General features: G+C 38.2%; 1 long non-coding RNA gene across 1 annotated transcript in view; it reads right to left on the bottom strand.

The window, feature by feature from the left end:
• Positions 1-467: 467 nt before the first annotated feature.
• The window catches only part of LOC149131866 (uncharacterized), a 24,783-nt gene continuing 5,250 nt past the window's right edge, over positions 468-20,000 (bottom strand). The window contains exon 2 of the long non-coding RNA XR_016237442.1: positions 468-2,764. This is a non-coding gene — a long non-coding RNA (uncharacterized LOC149131866). The remainder of the gene's footprint in view (positions 2,765-20,000) is intronic.

Below are 20,000 nucleotides of genomic sequence, written 5' to 3' on the forward strand. Positions count from 1 at the left end.
GCTCCTCTTTACAACTCATCGCTTCTCATTTCTCGCTGACGAGATCTAAATTTTCTCAAACTTAACCATTTTCGTTTTCGCTTTTCTTTCCAATTTGTTTACCATACTCTTAGAATGTATTTGTTTCAATTTCTCAGAAGCCTTATATATACATTATCTATATATACATTATCTATAGCCTCGTTAAAATTTCACTATCAGGCTCTGGGCTTAGTCTGTAATCAATTATTCTTATTTGTTATAGTTTTATCTAATGAAATCAATTTGCTTTCAGTTTCTTAGAAACCTTACACATATATAATATATACTCTAAGCTATCTACAAACATTGGCTATACTTTATACTAATTTACCGTAGTTTACTGTTAACTCTTCAAATTATTTCTTTGCATCAATTCTAATTAGTGTTCAACTTTTCCTACCTAAAACTAACAGCAAAAACAACATCAATAATAATAATAATAATAATAATAATTAATTCGTTTTATTGGCCACAAGGGCTAATATCAATTAAAAACATGTAAGGACAAAGACAGGACGATGGTTACAAAAGGTTTTGTCCGAAAAGGTAGGAAAGTTCGTCTAAACAGAGGAAGAAAACGGAGAAAGATATAACAAAATAATAATAATCCTTTCAGATTCGTCCCATACGCGATAACAGCTGTTTGACATAATTCAACAAGTCAGCAATATGTGGACACTGCACGAGTTGCGTGCAGGACAGTTTTGTCGCTCTGTTCGCATCTCAGACTGTCCCGCCTGGCAGCGCTTCCGAGCCTGTATAGTTTATTTCTAACCGGCAGTGCTCCTCAGTAGCACTATCAGGTGAGGGATTTGTGGAAGTTATCCATGGTAGCACCAAGTCTGAAAGTCCTCCGAGACACATCACTTAGTTCATCCTCGTCGACGCATAGAGTTTCCAACAATTATAAATCTTTAACAACTACTTTCCCATATTATGACCCGGTACCTCTTCTTTCTATTTAACGGTTAATTGCAGCTAAAAGTCATTAATATTCAAAATTCCTGTAAGCTTTCTCGTATATGGCCACGACCGATATCTTAAACTGTAGCCGTTTTTAGACTAGTGCCCCCTCTCTCTCTCTCTCTCTCTCTCTCTCTCTCTCTCTCTCTCTCTCTCTCTCTCTCTCTCTCTCTCTCTCTCTCTCTCTCTCTCTCTCTCTTCTCTCGCTTTGTCTCCTCGCTCTCTTCTCTCTCTTTCTCTCTCTCGCAATTGATACACACACACATGCATTCTCTTAGCTTTCCTCTCTTTCTCACCCTTCACATCTGCCATATATAAGCATGCCAAGACACCTCTCTCTGTAAATCAATTCCTCTCAGTCACTATAACCAGTCACCCTTATGGCCGTTATGCATAAATGCTTCTTTAGTTCAAGGCCCTCTTTACGATGTAGCCATGACGATACTTATTATTTTATATACGGTTGGCTTCCGTTATACAATCAAATTTGCCTTTGAAAAGATACAAGTATGCATTGAAGCAATAGTCCGTCAGGCGTTACTTTGTTAGTAAAGAAATATGTATGTATGCATATATTCTGCGTGAGTATTTCTGTGTGTATGTATGTATGTATGTATGTATGTATGTATGTATGTATTCTCTTCTGCTTTTAATTATTTAAAGTCTTAATGCTAGAAAGGCGATGGGTCTATCAGTGGAATATATAGAAAAAAAATCAATGTCACATTTTGAAATACCTTGCATATATTTACTATTCTGCTTACAGATTATATTTGCAATATGCATGTCAGCCGGTTGATTTCTTCCTCTGAAAGCCCTAGCTCATCCAAGTTGTCATTTAGGGTATTTATTCACAAAACCAAGTGCAGGCGCAGAAGTGGCTGTGTGGTAAGTAGCTTTCTTACCAACCACATGGTTCTGGGTTCATTCCCACTGCGTGGCACCTTGGGCAAGTGTCTTTTACTATAGTCTCGGGCCGACCAAAGCCTTGTGAGTGGATTTGGTAGACGGAAAACTGAAAGAAGCCCATCGTATATATCTTTTATATCTTTTATATAGTTTCAGCTTAGAGCTGCGGCCATGCTGATGCACCGCCGTGTATATATGTGTATATATGTGTATATATATATGTGTGTGTGTATATGTTTGTGTGTCTGTGTTTGTCCCCCCAACATCGCTTGACGACCGATGCTGGTGTGTTTACGTCCCCCGTAACTTAGCGGTTCGGCAAATGAGACCGATAGAATATGTACTAGGCTTCCAAAGAATAAGTCCTGGGGTCGATTTGCTCGACTAAAGGCGGTGCTCCAGCATGGCCACAGTCAAATGACTGAAACAATAAAAGAGTAAAAGAGAGCACCAATTATTAATGGTATAAATGTGAACTTATAATAATCTGATATAGAAGCTGAAGGTTCCAAAGCAGTTGTCCGTATTTATCCTATTTCTCTTTCATTTTCGAAGAGATATTCACATCAGCAGCGCAGCTGACCTCTGTAACGGTATATAGTTTTCTTCTTCGCCCCAAACAAAGATATTCAGCCTGTTATATTTGAAGTATTGATGAGAATGTTCCGCCAGTATTCCTTGTGTTGATGTTCATGCAAGTATTCATAAAAGCAGGATTCTCGGATCTGTTCAGTTTGGCACACAGATTATTTACGTCGTTGACGGGTTAGAATTACTCAAATACGACATGATATAGAGTGTATCTCTTTCTGTTCAAAACTGATAATTCATCAACAACATACATGGAGTAGTCTTTCTCTTCTCTGTTAAACTAAGAAACAAAAAAAAAACGTGTTATACACACACATGCATGTATGCATAAATGTGCATAGATAGATAGATAGATAGATAGATAGATAGATAGATAGATAGATAGATAGATAAACAGACTAATACTAAGTGCGCGTGCGTACGCGCACACAGAGCGCACGTTCCTCTAAGTAAACTCTAAATAGTCATTAAACAGATTCACACATACACATACACTTGATGCAAATACACACATAGACTGCAACACATAAACACACACTCGAAATGCTGTAAAAAAAAAAAGACATACATCCACTGGGCAATAATGTACGTATAACACTCATAAACATAGTGACGCACGCATACACACACACACACACACACACACACACACACACACACACACACATACACACACATACGTACACACGTATGCAGCACATAAGAATATACATGAATACAGATATGCATATACACACATCAAACACTAATACGCTCTTTATACGTTTACGCACCTACAAACACATTCGCCAAAGACACACATACACAGACACACGCAATCACACACACACACACACACACACACACACACACACACACACACACACACACACACAAATTCTATTTTCAACCTAATTTTAACGAAGATTCAGGAAGTTTTTAATTAATCAATAAAAATTAAATTTAGAATAATTTCGTATTTCTTCTTCCTGATTCCCAAAATATAACGACTTCTTTATGATTGATGTATATATTGGTAGGGATGCAACGTTGTGAAGGTCATGCCTTTACCCTTGCCAATTATCCCCTCCTTGTAACCGTCAGCGCCGCTTCCGTTTGTAACGAAAATTTACTTAAATAATTATTCCTGGTTTTGGCACAAGGCCAACAATTTTGAAAGGAGAGGGATGTCGATTACATTGATCCCAGTACTTCTACTATAGCCCCAGACTTTGGTCAGGCCGAGATCGTAATAGAAGACAATTGCCCAAAGTGCCACGCAGTGGGACTGAACCCGGAACCAAGTGGTCGGGAAGCATGCTTCGTACCACACAGTCACGTCTTTGCCTATATTATCAAAGATTCTTTCATTATAATTAAATCATGGGAGTGAAGACTCGAACTCAGCGCCCACAGGAGACGTAGTGCTCCTGTCCAGACGAGAAACAGTGACCTAGAGGTTTACTCGTCGGCTTATTAACATTTTGTCTTTTTTTTTTTCTTGGTTGAAACCACCATGTCAGATATCAGATTTTGTTTCTGGTCTCTCCCCTTCCGTTGTTGCGGGACTTAAGTACATATACGTTACTCTACTTAGTGTGGATGTGGCTGGAGTCACATGGACACTCGTGGCATACAAAGTACCACAGTAGCGTAGCTGGTGGTGAGTAAGCAGTCCGATCCGAGCAACGCCTTATGGGGGCGGCACTTTTCTGCCTGCTATATAAGCATGTATAACGGGTGGATGAAGGAGGGGCTACCTGGGTGGCTCACATTCTAGTTATGCCACTGACGTACCGTGGACATTGTTTTAAAACTTACAGGAGCCCTTCTGTCTACACGTCTGACCACAACCGATATCTTCCATGTGGATATAGAGAGAAACACAAACAGAAAGGAATGAAAGAAAGAGAAGAATCAGTGCAGTACAAGGGAGGTACCTTATTTATTGACTCTTAAAAAGGATAGAAGATAAAGTTGATTGACTGCGGCGAGATTTGAACTCGAAACGCAGAGATCCAGAACGACTAATGGAGAGCATTCTGTCCTACTCTCAGACGACTCATCCACATGAATACATGTAAGTTTATATTTCTGCCCCGACTCTCCGTACCAGAGATCAGTCTACTTCAATATCAGCCCTCCTCAAAGCTGACGCCTAGATGGATTTTTAGCCTTAAGTACAGTCACACACACACACATACACACACACACACACACACACACACACACGCTCACACAGACATACACTCTCTCTCATACACACACACATTCACACACATACAAACACACGTGTACGCACACGAACATTCCATTAATTTCCTTCAGGCAGTCATTATTTCCATCTTTAATGAAATGTCTCTCTTCATAAAATGTTTAATTCGGGAGTCATAAGCTATATCATGCAGACGATTTCTGAAAAGAATGAAATAGTGCTATACATGATAACCACAAACTAGACATCTTAAGAACTTCGTCATACGTAAACAAAAGCAAATAAATATATGAATTCTATGCATCCTTTTCCTCCATAATTCCTTAATTTCAAATTCAATTTCTAATCCTCCTAGATATTATAAAGAAATGATTATTTCCCTTGTAATAGCTGCGACTAACAGGGGAATCACATGTGATTCCCATGTGTTTAGGAAATCTGTTGGTTTTATAGAAGATTTCGTGTCTTGTTTGATCAGATTCAGTATGTCTAACTTCTTACTAAAAGAACTCCTTTATGATCACTATTTGATACTTACTTTTTCCATCTGCAACTATATTTATTTAATCTTTTATCTTTTGTTTAATTTAATCTTTTCTCTTTTGTTCTTGCAACCCCATCTGCTTTCTTCCTCTCTCTCTCTCTCTCTCTCTCACTGTCTCCCTCTCTCTCTCCCTCTCTCTATCTCTCTGTCTCTCTTTTTTCTCACTTTTCCTCTCTGTCTCTGTTTCTCTCTCTTCGTCTCATCTCTTCCCCTTCCTTCCCTTTTTCCTTCTATTCCCCCTCTCTCCTCTTCTCTTACTCTTTCTTTGTTTCTTTCTTTGTCACTGTCTCCTTCGCTGTTCCTCTCTGTCCCTCTCTCTCTCTCTCTCTCTCTCTCTCTCTCGCTTTTTTCCATCTATCCCCCTCTCTCTCTCTCTCTCTCTCTCTCTCTGCCTCTCTGTCTCTGCATCCATCTCTGTTCCACCCTCTGTCTCTCTCTCTCCTCCTCTCTCTCCCCCTCTCTCTCTCTCTCTCACCCACAAGTCTACTTTCCTTTCGTTATTGATAGTTGTATCGTTTTCACTTCCTGTCCTCCTCACGCTCTGTCTCATATCCCCTATTTTTCTTTCTTTTCTTTTCTTTCTTAAGGGCCGAATACACTTACTTGAAAGGTTAGGGTGAGGGTCTTCTTCTCTGAAGACCTTCCACTATCCATCTCACCATCGAGTTTCTTACTACCTTTCCATTCCTTTTTCTCCTTACATTTTATTCTACCCTGATAAATCACTCAATGTTAAAAAAATTAGGTCAGTTTGGCATTTACTTCGAAACTAGGTCTCGACTTGGCGTTTGCTGGGGTTTTTTTTTGTTTTTTGCTTTTGGTACCTTTTTTTCATATCCTGTGGTAACTAATATCGTCATTTAGGATAGCATGTATGGATCGTGGTCCAGCGCAACAGAAGATTCTTAGCATACTTAAAGTAACAATGCAGTTTCAATTCCCGACAGGGAATTACTTCAGCTTAACCCACCAACTTACGAGTCTAAGTCTTGAAATTTAGCGAAAGAAATTCATAGTTCCATAATTAATCACTTGCGACAAATTATATTTAAAGACATTAATTATATGAAATTCCTGTTTCGTTTTTGCTTTATCCATTAATATTAATTAAGAATAAGTGTACGTATTTTAATTTAAAATACAAACATGGGTGCATGTGTATGTATATGTGTGTGCATGTGTGCGTATGTGTGTGTGTGCGCGCGTATGTATGTATGTATGTATGTATGTATGTATGTATGTATGTACAGTGTTAAAATACAGAAAATATAAGTGGTATTTCATGCGTCCTAAAAAATACACGCGTTTCGCCATATCACAGCAAGGATTACATAACTGTCTGTTGAAACATTATATGTCTTGTTAAGCACCTCTTCAGTGTTTAGCAAAAAAGGCAGAGAGAAAAGGAGAAGAGTAACAACAACAAGCCCACAAGAAAATGTTATATCACCTGTAGGATTCGATCTTGGCAACTACTGTAAACCAAAGAGCAGCACTAACCGTCATACCAAAGCGACATCAGAGGTATGTATATATATAACCATGATGATTTATATACATTAGCAGTTGAATTCTTTTATATACATTCCTACCCAGTGTTCAGCTAACTAAACGGCTTGTCAGTATTTTACTGAAATATAGAGACAAATAAAAAGGTATCATAATATCTAATTGCTTTGATACGCGTGTCAAGAGAACGATAGAGACGAGGTGGGTGGTATAGAAAGAAAAGGAGAGAATGAAAGGCGATAAGGAGAGACGGAGAGATCTTGCCAATTATGTTGTAGACATATAAGTATTGTATATAAGCATGAACTCTGTTACAAACATGTAATAAAAATTCATTACACAATAAATATTGATTTTTTTTCATTATGAACAAGACTAATTTTTGTGGGTGAGGTTTAAAAGTGCTTGAATCAATATTAACACATGATTGATACATCGATAATATAAAAGACAAAATTCGAAGTCCTGCATCAATGAACTATTAAATATATCCGGGGAAGGAGTCATATATGCTTTATACTCCCTAACATGTTTTTATATCGATTATTCTCCTTTAAACATTAGTATATCGATTATACGTCTTTAAACACATTCGGGGGGGGGGGGGGGGGTTCTGCTTTTTGCAATTATTCCCCTTAAACATTCATAACCTTGCTCGTCAGATATGAGAGATTGATATTTTCACTGCTCGAAAAAAGGTGATAGAAGTCAGAACTGGTTCGATAGAATGGTGAACTAAATATCATATGGTATTTAGTTACGACCTTTTGGTGTCTGAGTTTAAGGCAGTACGTTAGTAGTGTCGTTATAACCATCGGATTGGAATGTGTTGCTTTATTCGTTCCGACTCTCTGCGCACAGAATTCAAATCCCGTGAAAATCAACTTTACCTTTCATCCTCTACAAACCGATAAATAAAGTAGTGGACACTTGCAGTGCATTAGCGGAATTGTTTGAGTGTCAAACGAAATGCCTTGTGCACTATCTGTATCTGCTATTTGCTTTCTGAGTTCAGTAAAGGCGCGTGACTTAGTGGTTAGGGTAATCGACTCCCGATCGTAAAGTCGTGAGTTCTATTGCCGGCGATGCGTTGTCTTCTTGAGCAAGACACTTTATTTCATGTGGCTTCAGTCCACTCACCTGGCAAAAATGAGTTGTGCTCGTATTTCAAAGGGCCGGCCTTGCTGCATTCTGTGTCATGTTGGATCTCTCAAAGAACTACATTAAGTACGTTATGGATAAACACGTTAATTTCACGAGCAGGCTGTTCCGTTGATCGGATCAACTGGAACCCTCGTCGTCATAACCGACGGAGTGTCAGTTTCTGAGATGAAATTCCGCCGAGGGATTCAAATTTTATCGGTGGCCAGGACTGATCCCGCGACCACGGGACCAAAACTGCAATGAATAGAATTATAGCAGTTTGCTCCTGCAATACAACGATGACGATGATCGTCTGACTTCGAAGTTTTTTTGTTTTTTTTTAAATTTACTATTTACCGCACGCTCACACGGACCCCCGACCTTCTGACTGACTTTGGAGTACCTAATTCGCGGAATTCTTTCTACCATCGGATTACATTACCTTGTTCATTCAGAATACGCCATTTCTGCACCTTGATTATGTATGTTTGTGTGTATGTATATTTTCTTGGTGAATCCATTGTTTAATAGCTAATCCGTAATTTGTTCTTCGTTTTTTTTTTTGGGGGGGGGGGGGTTCCTGTCATTGGCATTGTGTGTCTCTTGGAAGGAATTGTAACTTCAGTTTGATGAACAGCAAACCAAAGAAGAATTAAGTGTCAATTGATAAGCAGATGTTTCGTCACTAAACATGAATTTAAGTCGGCCCTAGTTAGTCACTGACTCCAGTATTTATGATACCAGCAAAATTGCAGACGATACTTTTTTTTTTCTTTTTTTTCTTGAAGCCTTTTCTTCTGTGTGTGTGCCAGACGTCTTGCTACTAGACTGAAATCTTATTGTAATCGACGTTTTATTATTTTAGTGCTACATTTTACTGTTGCTAGCGATGACACTTATATACTACTGCAAAAGTAAAGGGGGGGATGCAACACAAAGAAAACGAATCACATGATGAGTTGTGGGTCACGAGGTCTACCGGATGATTTGTCTCCACATGTCTAACTCGATCGAGACAAAGATGGCTTTCCTGCTTTTCATGCTCGTAATATATTCTGTTGTATTTAATTGACAATACGAAACAACATCCCCACCACCTTTTCATTTCTTTTTTTTTTTTTAATAAACTTGGCCTTGCGCTTATTCAAAGAAAAATCAATAACAACCTGGAGTCTATTCATGTGATCACACATTTTCCAAATAAACTCCGCCATACTCCTTCCTCGCTAATGTAAAAGAGAATAAGAATTATACAAAATAAATCAGGCAACAACAACAAAAAAGGGATTACGGCAGATTTGCTGCCGAAATTGGACACAAATGTTGAAAAACCCACAATAATTCCTCACTAAATTATTTTTAATTCACCACAAAATCCGAAAATAATTTGCTAAAAATCAATAAATTAAATTCTTCAATTCAGTATTCTCACGTAGTTCTAATTTTTTGGTGCTTTTTGTTGTTGTTTTATCTTTGTATGTATGTGACAATTCTTCGTTTTTGCATCATTCCTTTTTGTTAATCAATATCTTTGTCTTTTTTATTTTATTAACCGTTTTTCTCATTTTTGCATTTACTTGTTTTAATACGATTATATATTTCTAAAATATAAAACTTAACCTAATTCCTTTACATTTTTTCTCAGTTGCCCTTCTTTGTTTTATTTATTTTTTTTTTATTTCTCATCATTAATTTTGGAAAAAGCTATGTCTGGATAAGTTTGCAAAATACATCCATGAATGAATTTTATTTTTCGCCCACATTTGAAACAAAGCAAATGAACACAACGTTAAAATGAAAAGAGAATTCGTTAACGCCTTGTATATTTGGTTTTTATAAGCTCACGTTTTGCTTTCTTTGAAAATAATAACATGCACTCGTCGTTCAATTTGAAGGTGAACCAACCAACAACAAACAGACTAATAACCCTCACCTAAATAGCAACACGTGTGTTTGAAAATCTAAAGAGCGAAAGCGCTTCCTCACAATACACAAACTCCCTTCTAGAAAGTTTGTCTTCATCTGTGGAAATTTTTTATATAATAAATCGTTTTTATTTTGACAAAATCTGTCCTAAAATAAATATATAATTTACATTTATGTATACATATATATACATACGTGTATATATCCTTTTATTTGAAAGACACCTGTTTTTATTCGTGTTGTTAGTATTCGTAATCGTGTCACATTTTCTCCGTTTTCTCGTTTTTTTTTTTCTGTCCGTGTTGTCGCACATATTCGCTCGCTTTTATCAAACATTTAATGCCCTTAGCTTAGATTTTTGGGGCCTACCAATTTTGAACAGTCACAGGTGTGACAGGCCGAAACTGTAATGATGATTGGAAGCTTGACTGATGAATGGAAAGCCACGAATGTTCCGTCCTGGTTTTCCTATCCGTCTTTGTATCGTCCATCTGTCTGTATGCTTTTATTGTCGTCCACTACGTTCTTGTTCCGTTTTTGGTATTTGTGTGTGTGTGTGTGTGTGTGTGTGTGTGTGTGCGTGTATGTATGTATATTACTATCTAACAATAGCAACAGAGTAAATCAAGGGCCGACCGTTATAAACGTATAAAATATCATCACCGAAGTTTCTTGTTGCGATGCAGTAAATCATATCATCAGCCGTGTATGTTTGTGTATGTACGGAGTGGATGAATGTATGACTACGCTTGTACGTGTGTATTTATTTAATTATTTGTGTATATTACATTCATGAGTGAAGGTGTTCATTTGCATGTGTGTGAGTGTGTGTGTGTGTGTGTGTGTGTGTGTGTGTGTGTGTGTGTGTGTGTGTGTGTGTGTGTGTGTGTGTGTGTGTATAATATGTATGTATGGTTTTGTTGTCTCACTTCTTAACTCCCTGACCTGTTTAGCATCCTACTCCGTTATTTCTTTTGTCTATACTTATCGTCAATTTGCCTCGCGCCAGCCTTATACCGACGCAGATGTAAGAAAGCGTGGTACATACATGTGAATGCATGTACACATATATTTGTGTGTGTGTGAGAGTTTATATACATGTGTGTCTGCGTTTATATCTATATGTATTAACCATTAGGCGAAGTAGTAAAACAGAGAAGCATATGGGATAACAAACAGAAACCATCTGTATAAATATCACCATCCGTACCATCTCCCATCCATGCATCCATGCATATATCCCTCCAGCCAAAAATTACACGCATCACTACGAGTGTATGTGCACCAATATGCTTGTTTGCTTGCTTACTGATAGTCGTGCAGTTGGGAGTCAAATTACGTGACTCGGTTTCGAATCTCGGTCGAAGAAGTCAAGTCGTTTTAACCTTAGTGTTGTTTGGTTAGCTAACGTTCATTCATTCGTTGCAAACATAAATAAATGGACGGATAAATAAATAAGTAAAATGAATGAATAAATAAATAAAACATGAACATTGGGAATTCTCGGCTTCCCCTATCTTAAAAAACAGAGGTTTTTCATTAACATAGTGTGGGCCGCTGTGGGCTGGCATTGTCGGGATTTAGTTCCATTTCTCTACGTTGGAGCGTTCAAATCTCACTGGAATCAACTTCGACTTTTAGCCCCTTTGGAGATCATTAAATAAATAGTAATAATACGCTAAGGTTGCGGGTCATTAATTAATTAATTAGTTTAGTTATTTGTATGGTTAAGTCATGGCAGCAAACTGGTGACGTCACTAGAGTTTCGATATTTGTTTTGGCTTCCAGCACCGCTTTGAGTTCAAATCTTGCCGAGGTCAGGTTTCATTCTTTTTGGAGAGAGGCCATAAATAAGGTAACAGAATCGAATCTTCTATCTCTCTCTCTCACTCTCGCAAGGAGTCGAACAAATACCACAGGACATTCTAAGCGGTGCTCTGCCAATTCGTCATCTTGTAAATTATCATGTGAGGTACCTCGTTACTCATGATGTTTTGTTTGGTACAGGGAGACTGCAGGGGGCAACAATGTTCTAAGTGAGATCATGCGTAGAAATAAAAGGATAATGACATCACATCCACTGGACCGGAAAAGTAGTTCTGAGTCACCGTAACGACTTCATTGATCACAGATGCGTTCCATCTGAAGTTATTGAAAATTACTCTTAAACGTCACGAAATTCATCCGAGAGGAATATGGCCGTTTGAGCGCATGCTCATTTTCAATGATGAGGTTTAATTTTTCCTCATTCATCAGGTTATTGTTTACTTTCGTCCATTAATTATTTAATTTATACAACATGCAAACCAGACTGAAATTTCATTCAGTCACCGTTGATAACCTGAAGCCTAGGATCACGGTTTCGACTCCCAGACCGGGCGTTGTGAGTGTTTATTGAGCGAAAACACCTAAAGCTCCACGAGGCTCCGGCAGGGGGTGGTGGCGAACCCTGCTGTACTCTTTCACCACAACTTTCTCTCACTCTTACTTCCTGTTTCTGTTGCACCTGTATTTCAAAGGGCCAGCCTTGTCACACTGTGTCACGCTGAATATCCCCGAGAACTACGTTAAGGGTACATGTGTCTGTGGAGTGCTCAGCCACTTGCACGTTAATTTCACGAGCAGGCTGTTCCCTTTAAGCGGATCAACTGGAACCCTCGACGTTGTAACCGACGGAGTGCCAACTGTGTAAACAGAAAAGTTGATCACAGCGGAATTTGAGCCCAGAACGCAGAGAGAGAACAAACACTGCAGTGCGTTTGTCCTACAGTCTGCCGATTCTTTGAATCGATCACCAACACAACTCACTTTGTTACCCTTTTACTTCAGGCTAAACTAGAAGCCAAATGTGAATTTTTCAAAATGTTTACAATAGAATTTCAAGTAGTCGGGATTTCATGGCTCTCTGCCAAATTTTTGAAATATAAATACTTTCAGTTTGTGAAAGCTTGTTTTCGCGTTTCTAAAGAAACGTAGAGATAAACGTACACAAACATACACATACTCACTAGCATTACATATACATATGTAAATATGTACACATCTATATATCTACACACACACACACACACACACACATATATGCATGCATGTACGTAAGTATGTATATATATATATATATATATATATATATATATATATATATATAAACTTAGATATGTTTCGACCAAAGATTGGTCCTGGCCATGTCTAACTTAATAACACCACCTGATAGGATTATCTAAATCCTTTTTAAAGTCAAGTTATAAAATGTTAAAGAGAAAGTTTTTCAACTAGACTGACCCTAGTACTTAGTTTTTCAAACCCTATTACATTCTCTGTAGGATGCTTTCGCCAAACTGATAGCTAGGAGAACGTAAAGAAACCAACACCGGTTGTCAAGCGGTAGGGGAGGACAAACACTCACACATACACATATATACGACGGATTTCCACACAGTTTCCGCCTCCCAAATTCACTGACAAGGCATTGGTCAGTCCTGACGATTCTGTCAGCTTGCTGCTTTACTGGAATCAATGAGATTGGTTAACCTTAACCCCTCCAAAATATTGCTGCTCTTGTGCGTTAATAAGAAGCAACTATTTATATTTCCTATGGACGTAATCCATATTCATCAGATTTTCCAGATTCTTTTTTTTTCTGAACAGAAAAGAACAGGCGTCGGCGTTGTAACTGTGAAGTATTGTAGTTGCCTTCCATACAATCGATCCAGCTTCGACTGCCGACCTACGCAATCGAATTATAAAGAGCTCGTCTTATTTTTAGAATTGGTGCTTAATTTATTACCATTATGTAGTTTCCAACAAAATTTCTTTCAAAAGAGAAAACCTCACAATACCGGTTTCGGTATTTTGGCCGTTAGCAGAGTCATCTTCTAAGCAGTCAATCCGGATTCGATTCCCGGCTGACCGTCGCAGTCGCTTCAAAATAGAACATTTTTATTTTTATCTCAGTGTTTTCCGGAAATATACTTCTGAACACAAATGCGAGAACAGTCAGGCGTCGGTGGTGTAGCGGTCAGCATGGTTACTTTCCAAGCAGTCGACCTAGGCTCGACTTCCGGCCGACGCAGTCGCCTCTAAAGCATGAAATATATAGTTATCTTTTTTTTATTTCAGTATTTTCCAGAAATATATTTCTGAGCAGAAGAGAAGGAACGGCTAAGTCTCGGTGGTGTCACGGTCAGCAAAATTGCCTTCAAAGCAGATGATACGCGTTCGACTACCCGCTGACGCAGTTGCTTTGTAAGAGCAGAACATTTATTTTTATCTGTTTTCAGAAATGCTTCTAAACATACAGCTGAGAAAAAAAATCCTGCATCGATGGTGTAACCGTCGATCCGGGTTCGAATCTCTGTCGAAGCAAACACCTGAAAAGTAGAGAATTTTTATTTTTCACTGTGTTTTCCAGGAATATACCTCTAAACACAGAATAAGAGCCAGACAGTCGTCGATGATGTAACGTTCAGCATGAGTACCTTTTAAGCAGTTAGTCCGGGTTCGCCTCCCGGCCCCGCGCAAGTTTTTCGAAAAAGTGAAACCTTCACTTTTCTTTAATGTAAGTATATTTCAAAAATATACTTCTCAGGCCAAAGTTACAATCTAACGTTGCTTTTATAGAGTGGAATTTTTTGTTTTTCAAGTCAGTATTTTCCAGGAATATACTTCTGAACTGTAGACGAAGCACATCTAGGCGTCGGTGGTATAACAGTCAGCATGGTTACATTCCAAAGAGTCGATTCGGGTTCAACCCACATCTGACGCAGTCGCTCAAAAAATGGTGTAACAATAGTAATCTGTATATAGATTTCATCCAGTAATATATATATGATATGCAGTAAGCCTATACAAGGCCGATAATACACGCTCGCACGCACACACTCGCATGCGCGTAAAGTAATAGGTGTGTACCATGAGTGATCAGTTTGGTTTACCACTAAAAGTCTGGTTCGAAGTGCAACTGATAAAAAAAAGGTGGTGTTGAAGCTGCTTATCAAAGATGGCTGGAAGTGGTTCGCCTTTGAGCGGTGAGATATATAATAAAAAACAGAGAACGGACATGTTATGACTCTAGAGCATATCAGTCATTTGACCGCGGCTTTAGTCGAACAAATCGACCCAAGGATTTATTTTTTGAAGCCTCGTACTTATTCTATCATTCTTTTTTCGCCAAACCGCTAAGTTATGGAGAGATAAACTCACCAACATCGGTTGTCAAGCGGTGGTGGGGGACAAACCACAGACACACGAACATATATATATATATATATATATATAAACTGAAAGAAGCTTGTATATATATATATATATATATATATATATATATATAGGGAGTCAGAAAGAGAAAGAGAGGGGGAGGGAAAGAGAAACACACACACCCAAAACATACGTATGAATGCATAAATGTATGCATGCATGCATGTTTGCGCATGCGTTTACAGTTACAAATACAGTTTTTTTTTTTTTTGTTTTTTTTTTTGTATTTTGTATTAGGTATGGTAAATATGTAGCTATGAATATAAACAGGTCTCTTGTTTCAGCCAGCCAAGCAGCTATGGAGGACACAGTTTTGCTCAGTTTGTGTGTGTGTGTGTGTGTAAATATATATATATATATATATATATATATATATATATATATATATATATATACACACATACTCATGTGTATGTGTGTACGTGTGTGTATGTGAGTACCAGAGGCATGGTCTAGATGGCGACTGCGAGGTGAATAAAGAAAATAAAGATACTCTACGCATGAATGGCTACGAAGTGAAATATATATATATGTCACTGGGTGTGTACAGCTTTCGTGAGAATGTAGGTGTGCGTTTGTGTGTGTGTGTGTGTGAGTATTTGCGAGCCTGTTGGTTTTGCTTTATTTATTTATTTTTTTTTTCACAAAAAAATATTTTCTGGAATGTTTTGATCGTTAGCAATGAAAAGCAAAGTCGTTTGCAAACTACTGCCCCAACTAGTGCTACTACTATCACCACCACCACCACCACCACTACTACTGCTACTTCGGTAGTAATCCGGTCGAGTGCAAATACCTCAGGGACGTTTCTACATGTTACGTACGAATACGATAGGATCATAAACATATGTGGTACACAGCGCTGCCTCAGCAGCGTTTTAGGCCTCCGGGTAATTCAATGCACCGGGTTCAAAAGTTACTCTCTTTACTCTTTTTCTTGTTTCAGTCATTTGATTGCAGCCATGCTGGAGCACCGCCTTTCGTCGAGCAAATTGACCCCAGGACTTATTCTTTGTAAGCCTAGTACTTATTCTATCGGTCTCTTTTGCTGAACCGCTAGTTCACGGGGACGTAAACACACCAGCATCGGTTGTCAAGCGATGTCGGGGGACAAACACAGACACACAAACATATATACACACATACATATATATATATATATATATATATATATATATATATATATATATATATATATATATATATATATATATACGACGGGCTTCTTTCAGTTTCCGTCTACCAAATCTACTCACAAGGCTTTGGTCGGCCCGAGGCTATAGTAGAAGACACTTGCCCAAGGTGCCACGCAGTGGGACTGAACCCGGAACCATGTGGTTGGTAAGCAAGCTACTTACCACACAGCCACTCCTACGCCTATCAAATATGATTGTATGATTTGTTATAAAAATATTATCAGATTCATTACGAGGTTTCATCGTTTCACTTTTGTTTTCGTTGTTTTATTAAGGATCAAACAATTTCTTAGTTGAGGGAGATAATCAAAAGTACCGACATTCCTCATAAAACGTGATGAGATAACCCGATATTTTAATGGGGGTGAGATAACCAAAATGTACCCTCGTGTGCCTTGTGTGCCCCATGCCGTAAGACGGCACTGGCGGTATGTATAATAGGTACTTTTGTTTTGTTATCTTACCCCCCCCCCTCAAAAAAAAATTGCCATTAAAAATTTGGGTTACCACCCCATTAAAAAATTGCGTTTATGTGGCGATAAGAGATTGGATTAAGTCTTTCAGTTTTCCTGTTTATTAATTTTTTTTAATTTTTTTTTTTTTAATGAGGGTGAGATAACCAAATAATGCGGTTTTTACAATTGCAATGAACTAAGAGTCGGAGGGGAACAGGATAAAATACTTGCATCAATCGAGTTAATGTCGTGACATGAGATTGGATTGAAAGAGTTCGATCCTTTTGATCCAATACTTCAGCACATTGTTGACTTTCGTCCTCGATAGACATGGTATGATTTGTTATAAAAACGTCATCAGATTCAATAAGATGCTTAATTCTTTCAGCTTTCATGTTTATTAATTTTTTCATTTTTTTTTCTTGTTTTCTTGAGAGTTAAACAATTTTTTTAGTTGAGGGAGATGACCAAAGGTATCAATATTTCTCGTAAAACGGAGGAGATAACCCAATTTTTTAATGGGGGTGAGATAACCAAGAAGTACCTTCGATTCTAACAGTTATTTTTTCAAAGCTATAATGGAAGCGACAAAGGAGAATATATATATATATATATATATATATATATATATATATATATATATATATATGTATATATGTATATATATATGGATGTGTGTGTATTTGCCACCACCTTGCACCGTTTACCTACCAACAAGTAATGACTTGCTTGCGACTACGTATAACTTTGCAGTTCGTCAAAAGATACTGATAGAATAGGCACCAGAGTTTAAAACTAAACAGAAAAATGAATAAAAAACCTAAGTAAAATTATAAAAGACTGACTGAAGTGGATCTGTCTTTTCTATACACCATTGCTATATATGGTGGTGAATGATAAAACGTATTTTTCAAATCAGTAACTTTATCAATTATTTTTAAACACCCACCCCCCACTTCTCATTTGACAAAAGGCGACACCAAATATTGAAGGAGGGCACTATTTCCATTTCGGTTTTTTGTTGATACAGAAGGTTAATTGCTTCAAGTAAAGCAATAATTAATAAATGCTAGCGTGACCGTAGAAATTCCATGCTTGACAAATGTCCTTTGATGCATAAATTTAGAGACAGTTTTCAAACGGTGGCCCACGATTTGTTAGTGCACAGTCAGTGGTATCAGAGTGCATTCACTGATTTTTGAAAATATATTTTAAAAATTAACAAAATCGGTACGAATTGATGACTGAGCGTCTTCAAAGATATGTTAAATATGATTATGTTAAACACAATAAAGGAGGTAAACAATAGTTTGGCTGTACAGGTAAGAAGCTCGCCTTACGTGTACGGGATTTTGAGTTCAGTCCCGCAGCTTGACATCTTAGGTGAATATGTTCTATAGCGTCTGTCCGAAAAATGCCTTTTTAGTCAATTTCGTAAACAGAAACTGTGTGGAAGTCCGTTGCATATATATATATATATATATATATATATAGGTTCAAAAAAAGACAAAAAAAACAATAACAAAAAAACAACAAAGTGAGGACGTGATACGGATAGTGTTATTAGACGCTCGGGAAAGGAAAGAGAGAGAGAGTATGACGTTTCGGGCAGAGCCCTTCGTCGGAAAGACGGAAAGTTCAAAGAATGGAAAAACGGAGGAAGAAAAAATCGGTACCGATGCCCACGAGGTTACGACGATCCGATGAAGGATAGCAGACCGAAACGTCAAATCACTGTCGTCACTTATCTTCTAAAAGGATTATAACCAGGGAGACAGAGACAGAATGAGACAGAGGGACAGAGGGAGAGACAGAGAGAAGGAAATAAAAACACAGTTTTTAGGTTAGCAGACGTCATCCATATTTGTTTGTTTAAAGCGAAGGAGTAAGAATCCATGGAAGGTTGACAAAGGTACGAGCAGCACAAATCAAAAGCTAAACGATGTGACGATGGGGTAGTAGTAGTACTGGCTGTAATGATGATGATGATGATGGTGACTGTGATCGTAACGAATGTACTAACAGCAGTAGATGGTTACAGTGGTAGTAGTGATGATGTTGAAGAGTGGGGTGGTGGCGGTGGCGGTGGCGGTGGCGATATGGCTGTAGGTAACTACAGTTAGGAAATATTGGGAGAAGATAGGAGCCCCTTTTTTAATCCCCAAACTCCTCGTTCTGTCTAAACTACAACACCCTCTTCTTGTCTCCGCTCTCACCTACACACACACACAGCTCAAAAACTTGAAACGGTTCTGAAGCTCAGCTAACGCCGAGTTGATTTCACGCAACGTTACACTTATGAACATTCTTTCCTTCTGTCTTTTTTTTTTCTGTACTATCCGCTTTCTCTCTCTCTCTCTCTCTCTCTCTTCCTCTCTTTCTTACTTTCTTTCTTTCTCTCCGTACCTCCATGGCTTTCTAACTATCCATTTCTCTGTCATCTATCTCTCCCCTTCCTCCTCCACCTCTTGCTTTATCAGACCTGTATATTCCTATCTACTCGTTCCAATCTCTCTATTTCATCCCCTCTTAATGCACCTTAATTCGTCTATATCCGTCTAATCACACATTTTTTTTCATAGTTAATTCCCCTCACGCTTTCGCACACACACACACACACACAGACGTTGTCTTTCTCTCATACTTTTCAAAGCTGCTCTGCTATTCCATATTTTCACATCATTTCTTCTGTCTTCCACCCCTCCCCCTGTTTCTCTAATATTCTTCTTCTCTCTCTCTCTCTCTCTTTCTCTGACGTTACCACGTGCTTCTTTCTTCATTCTTACCTTGTTCCATTCTCTTGTGTTCTTTCTGTCACTCAATCAAGATCCCTCCCTTTCGCCCCCCCCTTCTCTCTCACTACATCATTCTGTCCTTTTTCTTCTCTCACTCTCTCTCACTCTTTCTCTCATTCTATATCTGTTTATCGTTCGTTCGTTGCATTACCGACCTATATTCATATATGCTCATATTTGTAGATAACACACACAAACGCACACACACACACGCGCGGACACACACACACACACGCGCGGACACACACACACACACTTACATTTACCTGTCTCACAACCAGATTCATGTTTGGTATACACATTCAAAAGACCACAGACACACATACACAGATTCACACAAGTACAGATACAGACATAAACACAGCACACACACGCACTCCCGTGCGCGCACATACACACACACACACACCTAACTGTCTCTCAAACAGATTCATGTTTGGTAAATTCATTCGAAAACACCATAACATACACACACTTAAATATGCACAGACAGGAGAG

This window comes from Octopus bimaculoides, chromosome 19 (assembly GCF_046866305.1).
Source record: "Octopus bimaculoides isolate indiv1 chromosome 19, ASM4686630v1, whole genome shotgun sequence".
NCBI classification, from domain to species: Eukaryota; Metazoa; Mollusca; class Cephalopoda; order Octopoda; family Octopodidae; genus Octopus; species Octopus bimaculoides.